At 40.6% G+C, this 10,186-nt stretch overlaps 1 protein-coding gene across 1 annotated transcript in view; it reads left to right on the plus strand.

Moving 5' to 3' along the window:
* Nucleotides 1-10,186, plus strand: part of HS3ST5 (heparan sulfate-glucosamine 3-sulfotransferase 5) — a 264,126-nt gene that overhangs the window by 212,379 nt on the left and 41,561 nt on the right. The gene's annotated exons all lie outside the window — the stretch shown is intronic.

Raw genomic sequence — 10,186 nt, forward strand, 5'->3', positions numbered from 1 at the left:
GTCTCTGTACACAGAGAGCTGTTACCCTTCCCTTCATAGTTATGACAGAGCCTCACTGTTTAGCTCACACTAGAAGGGCATACACTTTTAGTTCTGGAGGTCCCTGGTTCAAGCCCTTATGTCAGCCCAGATGGCAACTGTTAAACATTCAGTACTCTTGTAGTTCCTAGGAGACTGCTACAAGCTAGTGGAGATTAGAGCAGCTCCCAAGTCATTCTAAACTCTGTTCTTGATGTGGTTGGTACAGGAACACACCACAGACCAAGAAGCTATGACCAACACTATGATACTCCCCCTTTTGTTGTACGGAGTGCAGCAGAGAATCTGGGCCAGTCTTTGTTCCTTTAATCTCCTTACATTACAATGATTACGTGTGATTTTTAATGATAGTAGGTAAAAGAAATTCAGAGAAGTGTGATTTTTAGGTTGTCAATGTCTCCTTATACTGGGCTTTTCCTGTAATTATTTGTACAGCAGAATGATTGCAGTACACAATTTCCTTGTATCAGCATAACAATCTAATCACGTCTGTATAACTTATGACCTGCTTTATTTAATTGGTTTTGAAACAGCCCCTGAATATAAAAAATAGCCTGGAGTGATTACACATTCATTATTCTCTCTCTGAGTCAGAAGACAAGGAACAGGTTAATCAAATCCATCCCAATCTCTAGCCTTTCCCATAAGTAGCTATTGTTGCTTTTACTGAGAAGAAAATCACTCCTACTCTTTCCCCAAATGATTGCACAATATTGATCTCAAAATGTTGACATGGAAGTCCTACAGTATGCTACCTCAGACTTTGTGGATAGGAATTAATGCATAGCAGATGCTCTAAGTTTCATGACATATGTGTCCTTACATAATGAAAATAATTATTTAAATAACAAGCATGCTATTCTCTCCCTCTCTTCGCCCACTCCCCCGCAGTACTATCCTTTTGACTCAGAGCACTGTGGGTTTTGCCTTGTGGTAAGAAATGGTGATCATTAACATTTAAAACATTATGTTAATCAGATAATGTAGATGAGGGTCAAGGAAGCCTGTGTCTTTAAATACTAAGAACTACTAAGAACATGCAGTAAATACTATGGACCAGATCCTCAACTGGGGTAAATCAGTATCACTCCATTGCAGACAATGGTACTGGGTAAGTTTACACCAGCTGAGGATCTGGCCGACGTCTTTAATAGGAAAGAGAAGACTATATATAGTATTTGGTTTGTTTCAAATACTTTAGTATATATGTACACTGTCAACATTACTGTATATTGAGCATTATACTTATTACTAATAGCAATATTTAGTGCCTCCTACTTAGATCAGGGCCTGGTCATGCTCAACACTGCACACTATAAGAAAGCCCCTGTCCTGAAAATCTTACAATTTAAATAGGTGAGGGGAAGAAAGAAAGTACTTTTATTATCCTCACTTTCTTGATGGGTAAAATAGGCACAGAGAGATTAACTGACTTGCCCAAAATCACAGAGGAAGTCTGCTGAAAAATGGGAAATTGAACTCAGCTCTCCCGAGTCCTATTGCAGTGCCTTCACCACATGGCCACCTTCCCCAAAAATGTCCTTCGTGTTCTGGTATTTCCCGTTGCGGTTCGGTTTTATGCAGTGCTGTACATCATTTATTCAGGCCAGGTATACAATGGCCAGACACTGGTACCAGAAGATAAAGTCTTCATTAAGAAATCAGATGAGGACAGACACTAATATTAAACTATTTACCTTAAAATGTCTGTCAACAGAAAACTAGACAATACCTCATATAGGCCCAAATCAGGCTTAAATTTGGAGTGTTCTATGGGCATCAGGTGGGATTAAATGCTGCCCCGAGGCTACAGAGCCATTCCTCAGTGATTGTCCATACCCCCCCCCCCCCACCACCACCACCACCACCCTCTTATGCTGGGGTGTTGCCAGTGGATCAGTGTAACTGTGCATACACTGACCGTTCTGCATTCCTCCGCCCTCATTCTCAGTCTGCAGATTGGAGTTGTCCTCTGTGTCATACAGAGGTTAGGGGGCCCTCTGTATAACTGGTCCCCACTCTGCTGCTTTCCCCATGGCAGAAACCTGCCAACTCTGTCATAGTTTTGGCCATCTGCATGGCTTTCTCATGCCAGAGGATGTGCTTGAAACCAGTGCTGCCAACCACAAGGGTTCAGAAATCAAGAGTCCGGCCCCCAAAATCATGAGTGGCTTAAAAATCATAAGCTATTTTTAAAATAAATTTGGGAGGAGCTTTTTAGTTGCAAGCTGTTTTTGAGCCTTTAGGATGCACTTGAGTCAGGGTTGTAAGTTTTTCTCCACAACCATGAAGGCTAGGATCCTCCTTCCTTCCTTCATTTATTTTATTTAATGAAGGTTGAGATTCTGTCAAGATCCCATGAATCTGAGAGCTGTGGCTTTAAGAAAAGTGCCAAATATCATGAGACTCGTGATAAAATCATGAGAGTTGGCTACACTGTAACAGACAGTCCTTATTGGAGTTAATGGAAGTTTGCCCCTATAAGGGCAGTGGGATCAGGCACAGTGTAGGCATATCCCTAATTCTGGAATGTGATCTTACTTTTTAAAACTGCTGTAGCCTTTATTTTGGACACACAAATATGAATTATTTCTCTGTACAATTGATAATTGACAAAGAGCAGGTTTTCTACTGCATTGTATCCAAAGACAGTCCATCAGTTCTGTTCTATGAAAATAAGCACAAAACGAATGGCACAGAACATGGTTTCCATGTCATGTTAGTAGAACCCCATTATGTCTCGCTTGTTATATGGACATCTTTTGTCAATGCAGTTAATAATGCATGAAAGCTAGAGTCCAGAAAATGCATATTCTTCACTGTAATTTGGACGTTCAATTAGGGTGAGTATGTGTCATGTTGGAAAGTACAAGGAAAGATAATTGCTGGAGAGGCAGAAGGAAAAAGTGGACAAGAGGTGCAATGCTGAAAAATTTAAAGAAAATAGAATGCACTTCTTGTCATGATGTTATCAAAAGCCAAGAATTTGGCCTACTATATTCCTTCTAATGAGACTTTTTAAAAATGTGTGGCTTTTTAAATCACTTAAAATATGAAGACGCAAATGTCACAGGTTGAAATCTTCTAGCAGGACTTGAATAGAGTTCCTCACCTAAAATCAAATAAAAGAGCTCTGTTCTTAGGTTATTTAATAGGTATAATAATTATCATAGCAATTTTATTAATTAAATATATTGATTAAGCCCACTACATCAGAGTTTATTATTATGTGTATTTGGGGATAATGTGCTTTCAGAAGCAGCCTTTACAGATACATCCATATGCTTTTGAGAGCAAAAAAATTAAACCACAATCTATGTGTGACAGAGTGCAGGGAGCGAACAGGTGAGCTCCACTCTGATCACTTAGAGGCCAAATATTTCCCCAGAGAAAGCTGATTGAGGTAATTAGATAATCAGGCTAGTGGTCTGGGTGGGATAAAGCGCTAATTAGTTCATCAGCTGAGCCCAGTCACACAGGGTAGGCTTACACTGCAATTAAAAATCCTGGGCTTGCAGGGCTCTGGCTAAGGGGCTGTCTAACTGCAGTGTAGATGTTTGGGCTCAGGCTAGAGCCTGGGCTCTAGGACCCGCGAGTTGGGACTCCCAGAGCTCAGGCTTCAGCCCATGCCTCAATGTTTACACTGCAATTAAACAGTCCTGCAGCCCAAGCCCCACGAGCCTGCATCAATTGGCATGGGCCAGCTGCAGGTGTCTAATTGCAGTATAGACATACCCACAGAGGCCTCAAGGAAGGAAGACATGTTTGCCTCAGGGACTGATAAGAGGGCCAAAAGCAGCAAGGATATTATAAACAGACTGTTGCATGGGGACTGTAGTGGTAGAGGGAACTCAAAATAAATGGCATTGTGAAAGTACAACTGGTAGAGTCTGGGCAGTTTCCGTGGGACAAGAAGAAGGCGGATCCCTGTTACTCCACAGTATGCCTGATGTGGGGCTTTGTGAACTCTGAGTGAGTGGGCAACATCCTGCAGAGCGGCTGCTTTACACCTGGCACACTTGTGCACCTCTCCATCAGCATAAGTGGAGGGGGGCAGAGGACATGTCATCTATGTTTTCTACAGCAGAGGGCATATTAGTAAATAAATTATAGTAACCTTAAAAAAAATCAGAATGATCAGTGGCCTTTTGACCTGCAACAAGTTGCAGGTCCAGTGTCAGTTCCACAGTCGGCCGACCCATTCAGCATCAAATGCAGGCTCATAGAAACCTCTTTTTTTTAAAAATGTTCAGTCCCTGGGTTTTGACAGCAGAGAGTTGTGTAGAGATGGAGAGCCTACCCGAGCTTCCGACCACCACATATACTTCAACCAATTCCTCTATGGCAAAGAAAATTGTGTTTTCCCTAATCCACTCCCACTTGTGGAAAAAGTAAGGAATTTAAAGCCAGTGCTTGGACTCTGAAGAGAGGATGTCAGATGCACTCTCTCCTGTACTCCGCAGGGACCTATTACTCAGGGTTGGTTTCTTGATTGTTGATGTCCAACGTAGAGTTCTTCATACGGTGTGGCTTTTAAAGGCTTTTCCTGTCTGTTAAATTAGCCTAAGACCCCTATAAATCCTGCAATATGTCCCCTGAGATCCTGATAGATACATAGATAGATTAGATAGACACTATTATGTAAATAGTATGTAAACATATGTGTTACCTTTCTTTAAACTTTAAAACTTACCAATTTTACCTTCAATAAGTAGATGTAGTTACCTCATCAGACAGAGCACCTGCAATATTCATTTGAATCTATCTATCTTGCCCTCCCACCATAGTGGGACAGATTTTTAAAGATATGTAGGTGAAATCAGTGGTATTTAGGCACGTAGGTGCTTTTGAAAATCACAGTAGGCACTTATCTGTATCTTTAGGTGCCTAAATACCTTTAAAATCTGGTTTTGTCAATGTCTTGCCCTTACTATAAGAAATACTTTGAGCTGCAAATACCAAGGGAAAGCTACGCAGCCAATTGGCAAGTTTTTAAGGGTGACCATACAATATTTAAAAAAAAAAAACTTGCCTCAGAAAAGTAGCCTTCCTTGCTATTACAACCATGATCTCTCCCTCCTTAGGCCTTAGATGGCCTAAACTTCTGAGTTGTTCAAATCCAGTGCTTCAGTTGACCCACTAGAGAGATGGAGCCAAATGCAAAATTTCATTCCAAGTTCAACTTCACCAAAATTCAGGGCTGTTCAAAAATGTGTTTTCGGTTTGGCCCATTTCTGCTCTTGTGCTAGGGTCAGATTGGCTGCCATGTATGTCTTATGAGATGATTCTCTTCTATTTCAGTTGCATGCTAATGAAATCAAAAACTGACTTAATCCTACTGTTATTGCAGGATGTTGAATCAGCTGAATTAGGAGTAAATAATTAGCCTATGGAACTCTCTGTCACAATATACATTGAAGTCAAGAGCTGAGTAGGATTTAAAAAAATAGACATTTCTAATAAAAATGAGAACTGTTAATATTACATTAAGTAGGATTTTAAAGTACAATAGTGATTAAACCTTCATACTCCAGGTCATAATCCAGCAACTAACTGAAGGGGTTAGGGTAGGTTATTCCATAACTGTCCACTTCAGTTATACCCTTATTACAAGCAGCTGCTATTTGCTATTTTTAGAGCCAGGGTACTGGATTAGGTAGATCACTAGTCTGAACCAGTATGGCATTTTCTCTGTTCCTGTCAAATATGATTTTTTTTAAAAATATGAAGAATTTTAATAATAACCCTGATTCTTCTCTCACTTATGCCAGTACAAATTTGGAGTAACTTTTTTGAAGTTAATGGAGTTATATCCATGTAAAACTGGTGTAAGCAAAAGAACAAGCTGGTCCACTCATTTCTTTTTTATTATTTTAAACAGTTCACATTAAACAGAACCTAATTCCAAAGTCAGTGATCAGCAAATACCGTACAAGTTAATTCATATATATCTAATAATGATTGTAAAGCATATTCATAGGAAATGTTGGTGAAAGAGACAAGCATTTTTGCTACACAGAACTCTTCTTGAGACCTTTCAAGATCATGGATACTACACATGATTATCACATGTTGTGTACCTCACCCAGTGCATCAAATGCCCCAACAGCAGCTGTATGGGTGAAATTAGACAGTCACTATGCTCTTGCATGAACTCACACAGAAAAATGATAAAAGACAAAAACACCTCATCACCTGTGGGCAAACACTTTTCACAAAATGATCACTCTATATCTGAACTCTCAGTTCTCATCCTCCAAGGAAACCTTCCCAACACCTTCAAAAGGCGTGCCTGGGAGCTTAAATTCATGACTCTGTCAGACACCAAAAATCAAGGACTAAATAGAGACACTGTTTTTTGTGTCTCATTACAAACCCTATAACCTATTAACTCTTCTTTGTCCAATGACCGCAGATATTAATTGCCCACTTCAATTTAAGTGATTTTTTGCAACATATGTTATCCCTTAGGTTTAACAATATGTTCCACCTTGTATTTAGCTGGTTACCTTTTGCAGACCTGAATAGGAGCTTAGTGTAGGTCAAAAGCTTGTCTCTCTCACCAACAGAAGTTGGTCCAATAAAATATGTTACCTCACCTACCTTGTCTCTCTCATATCCAACAAAAAGACTGCAAACATTCATAGAAAATGATGAGAGGATCAACAAGCATGTGGACAAGGGGATCCAGTAGATATAGTGTACTTAGATTTTCAGAAATCCTTTGACAAGGTCCTTCAGCAAAGGCTCTTAAGCAAAGTAAGCAGTCATGGGATAAGAGGAAAGGTCCTCTCCTGGACTGGTAACTGGTTAAAAGATAGGAAACAAAGGGTAGGAATAAATGGTCAGTTTTCAGAATTGAGAGAGGTACATAGTGATGTCCCCCAGGGGTTTGTACTGGGACTAGTACTATTCAACATATTCATAAATGATCTGGAAAAGGGGGTGTGGCGGGTTGGATCACAGAAACCCCCTTGAGAGCTGCCACCTGATATACCAAGACTACCCCTGCTCCTGTTTTCCCTGCCAGCTCAGGACTCCAGCACCCTGTCTTGCTGAGCCAGACACTCCCGTCTGCTCCAACACAGACCCAGGGTCTGAATTACTTGCCCCAAAGCTGCAGGTTTACCTGAAAACAGCTCACAGAAGTGTGCTTGTCTTTAGCACTCAGATGCCCAACTCCCAATGGGGTCTAAACCCAAATAAATCCGTTTTACCCTGTATAAAGCGTATGCAGGGCAAACTCATAAATTGTTCGCCCTCTATAACACTGATAGAGAGATGCACAGTTGTTTGCTCCCCCAGGTATTAATACATACTCTGAGTTAATTAATAAGGAAAAAGTTATTTTATTAAATACAGAAAGTAGGATTTAAGTGGTTTCAAGTAGCAACAGACAGAACAAAGTAAATCACCAAGCAAAATAAAATAAAATGCGCAAATCTATATCTGATTAAACTAAATACAGATAAGATCCTCACCAGTTCCAGAATGCCCCCTTTTACGGGCTAATCTTCTTTTAGCCTGGGTCCAGCAATCACTCACACCCCCTGTAGTTACTGTCCTTTGTTTCAGTTTCCTTTAAGTATCCTGGGGGAGGGGGATGGAGAGCCTCCTTCTTTAGCCAGCTGAAGACAAAATGGAGGGGTCTCCCAGGGGTTTAAATAGACTCTCTCTTGTGGGTGGAGACCCCCTCCTCACCCTGTGTAGAATCCAGTCACAAAATGGAGATTCGGAATCACATGGGCAAGTCACATGCCCATGCATGACTCAGGACTTGCAGGTAGCAGCCATTACCCACATGCTACCTTGAACGTCCTCAGGTAGACTTCTTATGTGGATTGGAGTCTTCCAAGCTCTTTTGTCTGTTAAGTGCTCCCTGATTGAGCACCTAATTTGCACATTCCTTTCCCAAGAAGTGACCAAATGTTCTAACTAAGGCTACTTAGAAATCAAGCAATTATACAGCCAATGTTCATAACTTTGAACACACAAATGGTGCCTGCATACAACTAGGATGAACATAACCAGTAGATCATAATCTTTACATAGATATGTTACATGGCATATGTAGCAAAACCCTATTCCAGTTATATCATACATACATTTATAAGCACCCCCCCATAAAGCCTTATGGGGTACACTGTCACAAGGGGTAAACTGTGAGGTGGCAAAATTTGCAGACGATACAAAACTTCTCAAGACAGTTAAGTCCCAGGCAGACTGCGAAGGGCTACAAAAGGATGTCTCAAAATTGGGTGACTGAGCAACAAAATGGCAGATGAAATTCAATGCTGATAAATGCAAAGTAATGCTCATTGGAAAACATAATCCCAACTATACATATAAAATGATGGGGTCTAAATTAGCTGTTACCACTCAAGAAAGAAATCTTGGAGTCATTGTGGATAGTTCTCTGAAAACATCCACTCAATGTGCAGTGGCAGTCAAAAAAACAAACAGAATGTTAGAAATAATTAAGAAAGGGATAGATAATAAGACAGAAAATAGCATATTGCTTCTATATAAATCCATGGTACACCCACATATTGAATACTGTGTGCAGACAGGGCCGGCTCCAGGCACCAGCCGACCAAGCACGTGCTTGGGGCGGCACCTTGTAAGGGGCGGCCAATCTTGGGATGGCGGGGCGGCGCTCGGGTTTTATTTGTTTGTTTGTTTGTTTTGTTTCGGCGGGGCGGCACTCGGGGGGTATTTTTTTGTTTCTGTTTTTGGTTCGGCAGGGCAGCGCTCAGGGGGTTGTTTTTATTTTTGGTTTGGTGGGGCGGCGCTCGAGGGGGTTGTTTTTGGTTCGGCAGGGAGGCGCTGGGGGGTGAGTGTTGTTACGGCGGGGCGGCTTTTTTTTGCTTGGGGTGGCAAAAAAGTTAGAGCCGGCCCTGCATGCAGATGTGGTTGCCCCATCTCTAAAAAGATATATTGGAATTGGAAAAAGTTCAGAAAAGGGCAACAGAAATGATTAGGGGTATGGAATGGCTTCCATATGAGGAGAGATTAATAAGACTAGGAGTTTTTATCTTTGAAGAGAGACTCGGGGGGGTATGACTGAGGTCTATAATATCATGAGTGGTATGGAGAAAGTAAATAAGGAAGTGTTATTTATTCCTTCTCATAACACAAGAATTAGGGCTCACCAAATGAAATTAATAGGCAGCAGGTTTAAAACAAACAAAAGGAAGTATTTCTTCACACAATGTACAGCCAACCTGTGGAACTCTTTGCCAGAAGATATTGTGAAGGCCAAGACTATAACAGGGTTCAAAAAAGAACTAGTTAAATTCATGGAGGATAAGTCCATCAATGGCTATTAGCCAGAATGGGCAGGAATGGTGTCCCTAGCCTCTGTTTACCAGAAGCTGGATATGGGGGGGACAGGGAATGGATCACTTGATGATTACTTGTTCTCTTCATTCCCTCTGGAGCACCTGGCATTGGCCACTGTCGGAAGACAGGATACTGAGCTAGATGGACTTTTGGTCTGACCCAGTATGGGCCATTCTTATGTTCTTATTTTATATTCTAGTATATTTCCAATAGTTGTATAAAATCTCAAGGAAGACTGGGCTGGCCAACAGTAGAACCAAATTTTGCACCTTAACTTTGTTTTGTTCTATAATAGAAATGTGCTGCTGGATGTGTACTGTTCAAATTTTTTATTGTTTATTAAAAATAGACTAAAAATTTTTAAACGGTATAGTTTGGGGGTATAGCACATCAGAATATATTTTTTCTCATACTGTTGGTGTCACTGAAAAGTATTTTTATTAATGGAAAGTGAATGTTTTATTTATTTGATAGAATCAAATATGTTGATAACATGGTGTTGTACAATTCTGCGTGGCTGTATATTGCTTGTAACTTTGTATTTTTAACTATATTGGATACCAGCTAACTTCTTGTGGGCCAGATTCACAATATGACATAAAGCATCAGTAAACCCATTTTACCTGGTATTGTCTGAGCAGCATGAAACAGCTGGAGTGTACTGGTAAATCTGACTGTTGGTGGTTTTGTAGTGAGGTATGCTGTACTGTGTGTGTAAATGTTATAATCTTTTGGGAATGGGTCCCTTGCACAGGGAATCTGATTTTACAATCTCCGAATTTACTTATAATTTGAGATTTTCATA

The sequence above is a fragment of the Terrapene carolina genome, unplaced genomic scaffold (assembly GCF_002925995.2).
Source record: "Terrapene carolina triunguis isolate 2854851 unplaced genomic scaffold, T_m_triunguis-2.0 Scaffold42, whole genome shotgun sequence".
In the NCBI taxonomy this organism is placed as follows: Eukaryota; Metazoa; Chordata; order Testudines; family Emydidae; genus Terrapene; species Terrapene triunguis.